A 14,615-nucleotide genomic window follows, 5' to 3' on the forward strand; every position below is an offset into this window, starting at 1 on the left:
ACTCTGCCACCTCCTATACCTGTGGGCCGGGTGCTGGTTGGCGTTGCTTGCCGTCGATAATTGGCCAAATGTTTGGAAGGTTTGTCTTCTGCTCCAGAATTGGAGTTGGTCCGAGAGCTGCTTTTTCGAGATGACGATGTGCTCCTACCGGTGCTCCCACTGCGCCCACTTACAGGCGGAAAAGAGTCCTCCCTTGGTTTCCGATTCGGCTGACCTCTGACCCATAATCGAGGTGGACGTTGGATTGGTGAGGGTCCTAGCTCCGTGTCACCTGTGTCGAGGCTTGAGCTGGAGCTTGAGCTCGAATGATAAGACGAGATGCTACGGCGATTTTGTACGAAGCGGTGCTTCCAGCTCCTGCTGTTGGTCGGATGTGGGCTCTCGCACACGATGCATACCACTTATTACGTGGGATTCTGTCCTTCTTGTGGCGGCGCATGTTCGATGCCGGTTCTGTGGCAGGTTTGGTGCCTTAGTTGCGAGCAGACGACCGGTCGATGCCCCTTTTAGCGGCAATTAAAACACGCCCCCAGTCTTCTTCTAAATGAAAAAAACCTCGAATGTGAACCTCAGATATCGGACGTACCGGGGAAGTGTGGTGTTGGCAAAGGTAATCTCAAGTGGCGAGTCTGGCCCAAACGCCGCAACGCCGCGATAGGAAGGTCAGGGTTGCAACTTTTAAGCTCGTTAAAGATGAAGAAGTCCGTCTCGTAGCTGTATCCTCTGTAGATCTCTCCTGTGATGGTCGGGGGTAGAAATCGCGCCTCGTTCTCTTCACCTTTGACGGCGTCTACGCGCTGCGGGGATGCAAAGCTTCCGTTGCGCTTACGGGTGCGACAACCGAGGAGGGACAAAAATTATTGTGGGACGATAAAAGAACGAAAAAAAATTTGCCTTCCCGTGCCACATAGGGAAAAAGTTTTGTAGCGATAGCTACATTACGGTAGCATTTCGAGCCTTCCGCGTGCCGTCGCCGGCGCGGTGGCGGCGACGGCACTGTCACGTGGCTGCGCCTTTGGCTGCGCCGCCATGCTGTCACGTGGTTCTGATCAGCTGCCGGTGCCGTGGCTGATCCGTGGTCTTATCACCAGAGGATGCAAAAGATCAACTTGACCAGATAGCACAAGGCCTTTTTCAGGCGCGGTTGGCGGTTCCATTCGTACAACCCCCTCCGCGCGCAGACGTCACTGCGGTTACACCCTCTGAATTATTTTCCATTGCTTCTGGCCTTAAACCTGCAGCTCCCGGATGCGATGGGATCTCTATTGGTATGTTGAAATCTCTTGTGCAAGAATTTACCTCGGATGTTTTGCATTTGGTTAATGTCTCTCTGGAGAAATCTTGGCTTCCTCCTGAATGGAAAATTGCGAAAATAATCTTACTTCTTAAGGATCCCAAGAAGGGGTTAGAAATTGACATCGACCAATTTCCCTCTTGTCTAATTTAGTTAAAAGTTATTGGACGAATTGTGCACACCGGTCTAACAGATCATGTTCTAGCGGTACAAGCCTTCGGCGCTTCTCAGATAAGGTTTCGTCGGGGGTGCTCGATTTGGACCGCGCACATGGACTAGGAAAGTAGAATTAGGATGGCAATGGGGAAGAAAGAGGTCGCGGCTTTAGTCACCTTTGATATTGCTAAAGCGTATGACAGTGTAGAACATTCGATTTTATTGAACAAGCTGGAGAAAATTCGGCCGCCTTTTTATATTCTTGCATGGGTTCAGGAATTCTTAAAAGAAAGGCGGTTCTTCTGTTCGGACGGTTCTTTTACGTCCGAGATTTTTCACAGACTAGAGGCGTGCCGCAGGTCTCCGTACTGTCTCCGTTACTTTTTAACATACTGGTGCGAAATATATATCTATTCAGGGTGACGTCAAGGTGTATGTATATGCAGACGACATCGCCTTTTTCGCTTCTTCTAGAGACATACACTAACTTTACCAGCTTTTGCAGACCTACCTCAATGCACTGGAAGTACGGCTGGGCAAGTTACACTTACCTCTAAACGTGAACAAATCTTCGGTTCTCATTTTTCCTCCAGCGTCCCCTCTTTATATCAGTCTACAGTATTGTGGCGCCCAAAGCCCGCAAGGGCAGTCCGTAAAGTATCTAGGGGTCATTTACGACCCTCACCTCGACTGGCGACCTCATAGCAAAAGTATAGCCCTAAATGGTGAGCGAGCTCTCGGTCGTCTCATGCGAATCAGCAATAGGAATTTTGGTATGCGCAGATACACTCTTTTTTCTATACAAAACTTACGTTAGACCAATTTTGGAGCTCGGTTGCGTTCTGTTCTCCGGTTGCCCTAGATACAAAATTCAACCGCTGATTCTTTTGGAGAGACGTGCTCTACGGCTATGCCTGGGTCTACCAAAATCAGTGGCCAATTGTGTCCTCTTTCTGGAAGCTCGCATACGGGACTTGAACTCCCATCTCCAACTTCTCACAGTGCGCACCTTCCTACAGGGACTTGAGCCAACGCCTGGAGTGGCCCCTCCAATTTTTTTGACAACCCCGGCATTCTTTCTAGATAACCATTGGCCGATCTACAAACTGCCTCAATTTTTGTTCACAGAGCACCTTTTGTCCAAAATTGCAGTCACGCTTAGGTCCGTGCAATGCGTCACCGACTTGCAGGCTGCACTAACTGTTTGCGTTGAATATGTGATTCGGCTTTACACAAAGCAATTTCCTGCCAACATGCTAAATTGTCTCCTGGGGGATTATCTATTGCAGTATCCGAGCCATGCTGCAATTTTTCCGGATGCCTCTCAACAAGCCGAAAAGGCAGCAAAAGGTGTGTATTCACAAACGCTAGATTGGCGTTACTCTCTCCGGATCCCTGATTATACTCCAATTTACCCTGCTGAATTACTCGCTATCGGTTTTGCCCTTCAAAGCATTCCCAGCAATATTGATCAAGACATCATTCTCTCGGACTGCCGCTCAGTCTTGGCTGCACTGGAAAGCTCGCAAAATACTCTCCTTTACCAATCCCTATTGTACTTCGTGCCACGTCATGTCATAGAGGTGCGTTTTCAGTGGATACCAGGACATTGTGGCATTTCTTCCTATTCTATGGCCGATTTCCTAGCGAAATCTGCCATCAATGGCCCTATTGCCCAGGGCGTTCCAAACCTCATACTTCTGACCACGTCCCGGTATAAACGCTTCCAAATTCACCATTACCTGAGCCATGAGCCCATCCTTGGTACAGCGGATTTCGAACATTTGAAACTCCCATGGAAAATACATTACTGTACATCAAGACAATGTGAGGTTTCTTTGACACTGCTGCGTTGTAGGATACCTTGCCTTAATCTATACTTATGCCGTTCGGGGTTCACGCCGTCGAATCTATGTGCGTCATGCAGGGAAGTTGAATCCATAGATCATTTCATCCTCTACTGCCGGCGGTTTGCCCGGCAGAGAATTCAGTTTTTGGTAAATCCGCTCGCTCATTAGGACTGCCGTTTACTCTTCCCGTCCTCCTCTCATTCGGTGCAACCGTCAAAGGGCATGCCATTTGGCAAGTGTGCCAACTGCTCCACAAGTATATCAGTGCAACTGTGAGATTTTTGTGTTAATTTCTAGATTTATTTATTTTTTTCTTTCTTTTAATTTTTTTTACTTCCATTCTCTCAAAATTATTTGCTTTCTTATCAATCCTCACTTTAGTAATTCTACTCGCACAGCTTTGTTTCCTTGATTTACAACTCGATTTCCTCATGTTCAATCAAATTAAGGATTTTCTTTTCACTCCCAATCTTAATTGATAAATCGGTTGAGATTCACTTGGATTAGACATTCCCTGATTGGATCTGCACCAAACCCTGGCCCATCCCCCACCGTGGGTATGTGCCATCATATTTTCAGGCAACAAGAACAACTTATCGCCTCCCTCCAGATTTAACCAGAGCTAAACCACCGTGTCACATATATTAAGGAGCGTAAATTAAATTTTAAAGGAAAAAGGTGTGAAGAAGACGACGCGAATTAACCGAAGAACAAAGAAGAGGAAGAAGCATTCGTTGAGGTGGAGAGAGATTATTTGTGGAGAAGAAAAGACGACGACAAGGCTTACGTGGACTAACACCGAGGCTATAAAAGGGCGAGTGAGAGCGAGGCCCGGGGGGCAACAGTAGAGAAGCAGAGGCTCCGGCAGGTCAGGGACACATCGGCTGGAAGAGAGCGACGCCGGCGACTGCTCCGGTGAGCTCGCGTTCTACGACATCGCATCGTGGACTTCCTGCCGTGCCTGAGCCCGTTCCGTGGTGTCAACGGAGAACGCTACCACCTGCTACGGCCAGAGGTGTGTCCAGCGCTGTTGCCACCCATCCGGGTGGTGCCTCAACGCCAACACCGGCATCACCTCCACGGGCGCTTGGACCGGTAGCTTGTACCACACAGCCGGCGACGCCGCCAGCGACGCCAGCCCAAGCACGCCGAACGCCCCATCGACGCCGGCTACGGGATCGATACAACGCCGCAGCCGCGCCGAGCCAACCGGGAGCACGCACGCCGACCGCTAATAGTAGAACGCTAGTAGTAGACGATGGTAGCAGTGTGCCCGGGTCGTGTGTATTTATAGTCTGTGTTTTGTGTTTGTTAGTTTTGTTAGTTTTGCGTTTGTGTGTGTGTCACGTAGGGTGCATTAAATGTGCGTTTGTGTGGATGCACCCGTCGCCTAGTCCGTTCTTTCAGTCCGAGTGTTCTCCGGAGAGATCCGTGACACACCCGCAATTTTTCGTCATTCCGTCCGGAAAAAGCAACGCGGCTCTCTGAAATGTTTGGCCGCATAGGATAGGCCCGGAAAACTTAGATAATGTGCTGGATCCGCGTCTTTGCGATGTTAGTGGCCGTACCTCTCATGTCAGTCGTGTTTTTTGGAGGATTCGGTGTGAAGCGCGAGCGACTGCAGCCTTCGCAGTAAATGCTGTTTAGAATGGTTGTAGATGGATTCATTCCCTCGCGGGCTACAAAAGCCGTGCTTCTCGTTGTCTTAGCCCCGCCGCACTGCTAGGCTCTGCAGGTGTAGCTTTGATGTCACGCGCATTACATGACGTGTTGGTTTGGCTGTAGTCGGAATCGTTCGCAGGCTCGACTCGAAAGTGGCGCTACATGTTGTTTGAGCCCCGCCGTGTACGCTGCTCGCGGTGCAAGTTTAGCTTTGATGCTGCGTGCACGGCTGACCGTGTTCTGCAAGGGTTCAGTGTTGATACCATGCCGCTGCTGTGCCTAGACATAGTAACGGCATCTATGGATTGGATGCTTCATATCAGCAAGGATAATAATTGAAAATACATGCGTGGGCCTTCTTTAACATAGTTACAGATATTTCCTTCTTGATTTTTCTATTTTCAAGCAACTTCATAAAAGAACGTGTTTGTTCAAGCTGGACTGTGTAAATTCGAGTTTGGATTTTTCAGCGCTTCATTGTTTTTGAATGCGGTTTCGACTGAAAGCGAATAATTAACTGCGGCAGTCCAGGCTGCTCCGATTTATGCCTGGCGATTACATGAGAGAAGTTAAATATGCCATTATTGCATATGCTGACCCAAGATGACCATCACCGAAACAAACAATATGCTAGTGAACCATGCAGCGCTGCACCTGCGCGCAAGGCAGCGCTTAAAAGCCTTCTTTCATGGCTGTTAATCAACCCAAAAAATTAACCCCACAAGAAAATTTTTCTGGTCAGAACCGTGTTAGTAAGCAGCTTGGTTTTGCTACATGTCAGAGTTTTTGTACTATCATGGTCCTATGTGAGTCATTGTCCACCTGTGCCGTACTCAAGCATGGTTTGCTTAACCGGCACAGAATTCTGACTTTTACACGAAGGTGAAAATAAAGTGATTTAATGTTATTATTAGTATGAGTTTTACTAAAAAGGACATTGTATTCACCTATTTGCAGAAAAATATCAAGGGACTGCCGTCAGTCGGATCTTTTGAACAATAGCCTCCGAGGTGTTATAGTAGCTCCCAAATGTTCGCTAAGCTATCCTGCACTAAAAAAACGTCGAGATGAGTAGGCACCTGCGCACTGAATAGCACAGCTGATTGCGCTATTCAGTGCGCAGCATTACACCGTCATCCTTTCATATAAGCACAAAGGCCGCACGTCTAGTCGTATGTCGTTTCACTTCGTCTGGCAGAGTTAAATTAAGAATAAGAATGTGCAAAACACGCCGGTCGAAAAACAACACTGCGACGGTGGAGGTGGTAAAAACTTTTGATGTCTGGGGTGTTTGGGGCACAGAGGCCCCTGGGCATCCGCACGACCCCACTGCACTGGGTGCGCAGGCACCCAGAGCAGCTCCACGCGGCGGGGCCTGTTGGCACCGGGCGAGGTCATTGTGGAAATCACAGGAACATGAACTCGCCCACGCACGAAATTTAGTAGTGCAGTTTTTGTGTCTGTGAGAATATAACGGGCTTCCGTGTGGGCAATCGCAAAGGCGATGGCTGCCTCCTCAATCACTTATGAAGAGGAAACCGGGAAAGAGGGAAAGTAGCAGGGGATTGAAGAGTATAGCCTACCATGGCTGCCGCCGCTTCCTCGCCCGAGCATGCGGCGTCCACCTTCACGGCATACTCCACAGAGCCGCAATATTTGTGGAGAGCCTTTGTCCTAGCTCGGCGGCGTGGCCCGTGGTGTTGCGGATGGGTGTTTTTGAGAAGGGGTTTGACGAGGAGGTTGGAGAGGATAGGGCGTGGGATGGAGAGGGGTGTGGCATCGTTAGCCGGGATGTCACTGCCGAGAGTGTTGAGTTTGTGGCGTCCATGTTAATCGGATATACAGGGTCTGTGTATCGGCCTCCGCAAGCTCCCAATAGTTTTGTGAAGACTCAGCTGGAGCAGTGTTTCTGTTGAAGTGTTCAGGGGTAGATGGAGGACCTTCTTGAACGCGGCGTGAAGCATAGCGTTCAAGGTGGATGACTTCGCAAGGTGCAGATGACTTCGCAATTTGTTAGCTTGTGTGCAAGGTATTTCTCTCGTTGTTGTATAAACGAGATAGAGACAGAGTATGGTATGCCTAGTGTATGGTTTTTCCGGTTCCCGGTGATGCCCACGAGAGGGCGGCTTATATTCAGGTCTGGACTGATGTCCATGGAAATGCGACGCCGATTCTCGTGGCAGTGTGGAAGTCAATGTGCACAGTGAGCGGGAGGCCTCACACCAAGGACCAAAGGCGTTGCCCTCTGCCCAGTGGGCCATGGTACCCGCAGTGTGTGCACAATTGAACTGCCCCCCGCCCCAATGATAAGAGGATGTTACCCTGTAGTGTAGTGTCGGTGTGGACCGAGACATGACTGGGGAGATTGGCGGATGTGTTGGGGTCCTGCCGTCGGAGGATTTGGGGCTTGGGGGTGAGGCTGAGAAGTTGAAGGCGTGTGCGCTTGCCACGGAAGCCATGACAGCTCCATTGGAGGAGAGGTAATTGGCTATAATGAAGTGACTGCCCCGCCATACTGAAGGGTGGGGGGTGCCACGACTGAGGGGTGTGAGGCTGTTAAGCGCATTTCGAGCGTCTGCATCATTCCGGTGAACTGTTGTTGCATCTGGTGTAGAAATCGGTGAGTGATTTGATCCATGGTGTTGGTAAATTTTGTCACAAGGCGCGCCTCCATTTCTTGTCATATTTTGTTCAATTTTTCTTCCAGTTTCCTGTGACCGTCTTGGGTGATATGAAGGGATTCCAGTGTGCGTATCTTTTTAGCGGGCAGGGGATCGATTGGCTACGGGGGAGTGGGTGTGATGCGTGATGAGGGGCTTTGTGATGGGAGTGAGGAAGTTTGTGTGGGATGGAGAGAGGGAGGAGTGGTATGAGGGGGTGGAAATGCGGATGTTTGTGTGGGATGGATTGAGGGAGAAGTGTTATGAGAACAGGTAAGCATTAGCAAGGAAAAGCGGCTTACCTACACCCTTAGGGCCTATAGCTCCTTGTCCCTGGGATCCGCACGAAGTGGGGGGGTCTTGCCGGCAACTCTGTCGGCCCATGAGAGGTGGTGCGGTGTGGTGGTTGACTTTGATGAGTCCACATTTCGGGGGCGTGATTCTGACTTGAAGGCACCGGAGCGGTTTTTGATGTGGGAGTTCTCGCGATGGGTTGTAGCGTCCTTGCGGTATATGTGAGTAGAGTGGCCAGATTGGAGGGCTCTGTGACCACGGGCATTGCATCCGGCTATTCCCGTCTTGTGACACACACCACACAGGATGCATTTTGGTGTGCATGTAGGTATTTCTTCTAGAGGGTGTGGGGTACAGCCTCTGGGGCAGTTGTAGGTGCGGGGTAATATGCGCACACCAGCTCGATGCCCTGGCTTCCTACTGTTAATGCACCCGTCCATATGGCCTCAGTACAGGGTGCAGAGGTGCAGACCTCCTCCATAAAGATTTTTCTCAGGGATGGACCTTCCCGGAAGGTGATGAGAATGCATATATTGCCCATCCTTCTGGCAGCCACTAAAGGGGCATGCCAGTTTCCTTTTAGCCGCCGCGGTGGCTGAGTGGTTACGGCGCTCGGCTGCTGGCCCGAAAGACGCGGGTTCGATACCGGCCGCGGCGGTCGAATTTCGATGGAGGCGAAATTCTAGAGGCCGGTGTAGCGTGCGATGTCAGTGCTCGTTAAAGAACCTCAGGTGGTCGAAATTTCCGGAGCCCTTTACTACGGCGTCTCGCATAGCCTGAGTCGCTTTGGGACGTTAAACGCTCATAAACCAAACCTAAACCAAACCAGTTTCCTTTGATTAAGTCATCCAGGAGTTCTGCTGGGATCTCGTTCCAGTACGCATTACTAATTCCCCACGTACTGACCCGTCAGGGGAAGCTATGTACACTGCCAGGGCGTAGGTGCATCATACTGATGGCGTCTTGTTGGTTGGGTGTGCTTGCGGCGCACGTGTTGTTAGCTGGATGGATGCGCAGTTGTACTTTCTCTGGTTCTCGGAGCTCTTGGGCTGCTAGGAGAAGAGCGGACCGTAGTTGGCGGGAAGCAGAGTGGTGAGTTGTAGGCCTCTTCCCGAGGGGAGAACTACCGTGAAGTATGCCGGCTGGAGCCGAGGCTGTTGTCTTGATTTTTGAGCGATTAGGCGTGCAGCGCGCAGCGCTTACGTCATTGGAGACAGGCACGCAGGGACAGCGCGTTGCAAGCCGGATGTTGCGCTGGGAATTATGGCGTTCTGCGGCGCCGTTCTCAGGCTATCGGGTGAATTCTAGCCGGCTCCTGGTGTTGGGCTGCAACACTCAAAATAAATGTCCAGTCACGGAGGTCGCAATCCCGTGGATCGATGGTCTCTGGGTACATGCATCACTATAGTTGGGCTTCTAGGGGAGGTCGCGAAGCAGTACACCTAGCTTCAGGCGGATCCAGGCCTGACTTAAGCCGCGTGCTGGCTCTGGTGAAAAAGGGGCCGTGGGGCCCGAAAAAGGTCCGGCGTGTGCAAAAATTTGTCTGTCAGTGGTGCTCACCTTCACGAGGCTCTGGGCGAAGGTATCAATGCTGGTAGTGCAGGCGATTTGCAAAAAAACGCCGTCTTTGGACGGAGCCAAAGTGAAGCACGCACACGCTCCACGACCCCCACTCCAAGGATATTCACTGCTGTGCCACGAGCTCTCTCGGCTGGCCTCGGCGAAAAGCCCGTTTCCTAGAGCAACAACAGAGGGAAAAAGCAGAGAGGAAACATGAGAAAAAAGGCAGCTCCATGACTAGCCTCGGCAGTCCGTTTCATAAAACAACTACAGAGGGCAGAACAAGAGAGGGAACATGCGTAGGCAGTTGCACTCTGGCCTCTGCAAAAAGTCCGTTTCCTGGAGCAACAGCAGAGGGCAGAAGAACTAGAACGGGAACATGTGGGAAGAAGCAGCTCCACGGCTCGCCTCGGCAAAAAGTCCGTTTCCATGAGAAAAAACAGAGGACACAAGACAGGGAACATGAGGTAAAAGGCAGCTGCACGACTGGCTTCGCCAAAAAGTCCGTTTCCTGGAGCAAGAGCATAGGGCAGAACTATGAAGGAAACATAAGGGAATAGGCAGCTCCCCAGCTCGCCTTTGCGAAAAGTTTGTTTTGTTTAGCAACAGCAGAGGGCAGAATGCGAGAGGGAACATGTAGAAAAATCAGCTTCACGGCTGGCCTCGGCAAAAATCTGTTCCCTAGAGCAACATGAGACGGCAGAACTAGGTAGGAAAGATGTGGCAATAGCTGGATACACGGTGGCGTCGGCGAAAAGTCCATTTCTTTGAGCAACAGCCGAGGGCAGAACTAGAGAGAGAACACGTGGGAAAAGGCAGATCTACTGCTCGCTTCGGCGAAAAGTCTGTTTCCTGGAGCATCAGCACAGGACAGAACTAGAGAGGGAACATGTGAGAAGAGGCAGCTACATGGCTGGCCTCTGCGAAAAGTTCGTTTCTTGGAGGAAGGCGAGAGGGAGAACTCGAGAGGGAACATAAAGAAAGAGGTAGCTCATGGCAGGCCTTTGAGCCTCCCCCACTCTCCCCACGCTTCGCGTAGCGGAATTGAGGGAGCCGTGCGAAACTCGATCGTGACGGCAGCTGCCGCAGTCGCGCTATCAGCTATCAGCATGCGGGGAGTGAGGACGTAGGTTCAAGTTCCGTGCGTTGACTGAAGAGCTGTGCAAGTCCTCCACCGCTAACCCGTCAAAGGTTAGGGGTTCACTTAACCTCGCGTTTTTAACGCCATAGCGTTAAGCTCCAGTTGTGCAGAAAATCCGGCGTCGTCGTTGTCGGCGTTGTGAGAGATATAGGGTGGCATAGGTTGGCTCATGCGCTCATCCCCGAAGAAACTTCCTAAGACGGCTACCTAGGTCATTGACTTTGTGGGGATCATGACAACCTGCCGACCGTGTAATGAGGAAACCAACCACCACGTCAAGGTGCAGTTAACTAATGATAGACGCGTGAGGTTGCGTGAAAAGAGCAACTTGGGTCGCACAATACCCAGCGACGATGGGAGCACCTGGCATTGCAGGCCATCGCTGGGCCATTGCTGCACCAATCCGCAAGGAGCGCTATGATGACCCCCAAGGACATATACATGTAATTGGAAACTGAAATTGGCTGCTGAGGAAAGGAAATGACGCTGCAACTCTCTCACATACCTAGGTGGACAGCCGAATCGCGCTGTAAGGGAAGGGATGAAGGAGGAAGTGAAAATGATGAGTAAATGAACAGTTCCGCATCTCCTATCGCGTCATATACTTAAGGCAAAGCTTAAAATATCACCTTCAATTTTTCTGCCTTCGTTTAGTCGGATACAATTTTAGAAAGCCGCCGCGGTGGCTTTGTGGTTATGGAGCTCAAATGCTGGCCTTAATGACGCGGGTTCGATCCCGGCCGCGGTGGTGGAATTTCGATGGAGGCGAAATTCTAGAGGCCCGTGTGCTGTGCGATGTCAGTGCAGGTTAAAGAACTCCCAATGGTCGAAATTTCCGGAGCCCTTCACTACGGCGTCTCTCATAGCCTGAGTCGCTTTGGGACGTTAAACCTCCATAAACCAAACCAAACCAATTTTAGAACGCAGCGGCTTTTCCCTGCCAAATAACTCCATTCAGGCAGTGGCGTCGGCCGATTCTCTTGACCTTGTCATTATGACGAAGCAGGGAATTGTAGGTGAAAGGGGATAATCTCAACTCTTTATATTCGGCGATAAACCGCTGTCCTTATTGTCGCGCTGCTTCCTGCATTGTTACGGTGCCAGGGTCTTGCGAGTCGGCCGATGGCATTGGTTGGAAAGGGGGTCCTTTGACGGGGAAACGCCGCTGTATTCTTGAGTTGTATCCGACTACAGTGAAGCAGCGCTTTTGCGCTAAAACAAACAGGCATCGTTCCGCAGCAATGACATAGTAAGTGAAGTTTCTTTCCGCAACTTTCGAGCAGGTGCGCACTTCAGGTTTTCATATCAGATAGAGGTGCACCACATCATCGCCATACGTGCCGACTCGGAAGGTCCTCAGTGTCTCACCATAAGCTGTTGACTTTCAGAATGTCAAAACTCGAGAAGCTCAGCGGCGCCAAACGGGTTTTCAAACTCTCCAAAAAGATAAACGAGTACAAATACATCAGAATTTTCTCCAAAACAGAGCAGGTAAGCACGCGGTTTGTGCACGGCTTGTTTTGTGCGCTTCGAGTAAGCGTCACACTACCGCTCTCAACCAGAAGCATCGCGGCTCTTCTCGCCGTCTCTGCAGCACCGAGAAACGCTCTTTCCCGCGTGCGACGAAATGCCTTTAGCATAGCACGTTCCGCTACCTCTTAAACGCCTACCGCGCTGCAGTCTCGACGTGGCAGGCTAGCGGGCTGTGGACGAGAACGTGGCGCCACCTAATGCCTTCCGGGCGATCTGCGCATGCGCAGTTGCGCGGCGCGGTAAGCGGTGGCGGTACATGCTATGCTGTCTAACGTCACACGGTTGCAACGTTTGCACGGTTGGGCGTACCGCGTAGTGCTAAGAGTACTTTCAGCACAGCACACCAGTTAGTGTTTGGAGCCCTTGTATCGAGAATCCTATGGTCTGAGTCGGCCGCAACTTAGAGGTTAGTTGAATGTTGTGACACCCATGCGCAATAAATGAACTGCGTATGCTTGATGACTTATGCGCAATGGAGCGTATCGTGGGAGACTCGGGAGATACCAGTATCGCTCGCCCGCTCATGTAACAGTTTGCTCGCCAAAAGTGCGACAATAACATTATCGTTGCTAAAAACTATCGCTACTTCCATAGCCGTGCAGAAGGCACCGAACTCGAGAGCAAATTTCTCTTAAGAGTGCAAAATATCCTCACGAGACGTCCAAAGAGACTTCTTGAAAACTTTGCAGCTTTACCCTTTTTGGAACACGTATGGTGTCTTTGTGATACGATGTTGAGTGCGAACGCGCGTACGTAGCCTCCCTCGTACATTTTCTTTTCCGCCCTTACACGTTATTGTAGCGTCGGTGTTCGTTCCCTTAGCGTGTGAACATTTTTAACGCAATAGCATGTAGTTTGTAGTCTTAAAGAACTACCGAGTTTCGCGTAACGAAATGTCATGAGTTTTCTAGAGGGCCTTGTGACGTCATCAGAACTACCTAATTTGACAATCTTAAGCCTAGAAAAGATAAATTTTATTCCATCAGATCACCATATGGTAGTCTTAAAGAACTACCGAGTTTCGCGTAACGAAATGTCATGATTTTTCGAGAGGGCCTTGTGACGTCATCAGAACTACCTAATTTGACAATCTTAAGCCTAGAAAAGATAAATTTTCTTCCATCAGATCACCATATGGGATTACAATGGTGTAAATCATAGAGGTACAGGGGAGCCTTCACTTCTTCGCTTATGACGGGGTGACACCCCCTCTCAGGCAGTGCATATTTCAGCTACATTTAATGTTGTAATGCAGTTGATGGTGGTAACTCTTGTCACTGTGGCATGTTCGATCATCTGCTTAAGGGGGGAGAGTACCTCATGAGCTGCCGGTATGAAATTTTCAATATATCTGAGCGTCTATTCTATTGCCTCAAGTTCTGAAAACTTGCGTGAAACGCTCCAAGTTATATTTAAAAATATGCTGCCCATCTGAAGTTAAAGGACAAACAATTTTCGTGCTGTGGCGCTTTGGGAAAGGTGCACTTACAAAATGCCTGTTGCCTCCAGAGCCACGGAAATTCACATCAACGGTCTTTATTATGCAGAGTGTTGACTGACGTACCAAGCGATACTGGACACAAGAATATTTTAGCAGGAAAGAGTTTTCAACGCAATTTTTTTCAGACATCGTAAGATTTTACTACAACATTCAGTATATCCCCCACTCTGATGTCGGCAAGCTTGCATTTTCTTGCTTTATTGTTTTTGCTATCTTCAAACACATGTAGTGGTAGTAAGTGGTTTTATTAAAATAATAATAAAAAGGAAGGAAAAGATTTTTGCTAGCCACGGCATCTGCTATCCATACTGAAGCACCTGAGCTGGGGTAGCGGAAGTAAAGGATAGCAGGCAGAATGGAGAAATGAAATGAAAGAGGTTAGGGGACAGAAAGCAAGCCAAGACAGCTGGTGAAGGTGGGTATCGCCGGTTGCGTCAGAAACCAACGAAAGTAAGTTGTGTGCTTGGAATATGCACACTGACAAAAGTAATTAAATCAGGTTATTCATGACACTGCCCAATCGAATTAAAACTTGTGCAATTTCTTCCCATCATATTAATGACATTTTTGAGTAACTGCAACATAAAGAGGCCCTCCGTCCAGAAGTCAGCATACCATAACTTTCGCTCCGTCAAAGTACGAGTTCATAATCCTCAGATATGCAGATCACCGCCATACTGGGCGCGACAAAAAAAAAGTGTGAGGCTCCGCCAGCTCCGCTGACATTTCATGCCACTCCGCGGGAGGCAATAATTCCAGTACCAAACCAGCAGGGCCACTCGCTTCAGCCCCACGTGACGGTCACAGTGCAGTGAAAGTTTAGCGCGACATGCGATCACCTTGAAAGATTTTTCGCTCGCAGCCACACTCGTTCGGATAACAGCGTTCAAAGTTTCCTCGAACCACCAAAGAAGTGCATATGCTGCAGGACTCGGGAACACGACACCGTGAACCGCCGTGAGCC

Source organism: Amblyomma americanum, chromosome 5 (genome assembly GCF_052857255.1).
Source record: "Amblyomma americanum isolate KBUSLIRL-KWMA chromosome 5, ASM5285725v1, whole genome shotgun sequence".
Taxonomy (NCBI): Eukaryota; Metazoa; Arthropoda; class Arachnida; order Ixodida; family Ixodidae; genus Amblyomma; species Amblyomma americanum.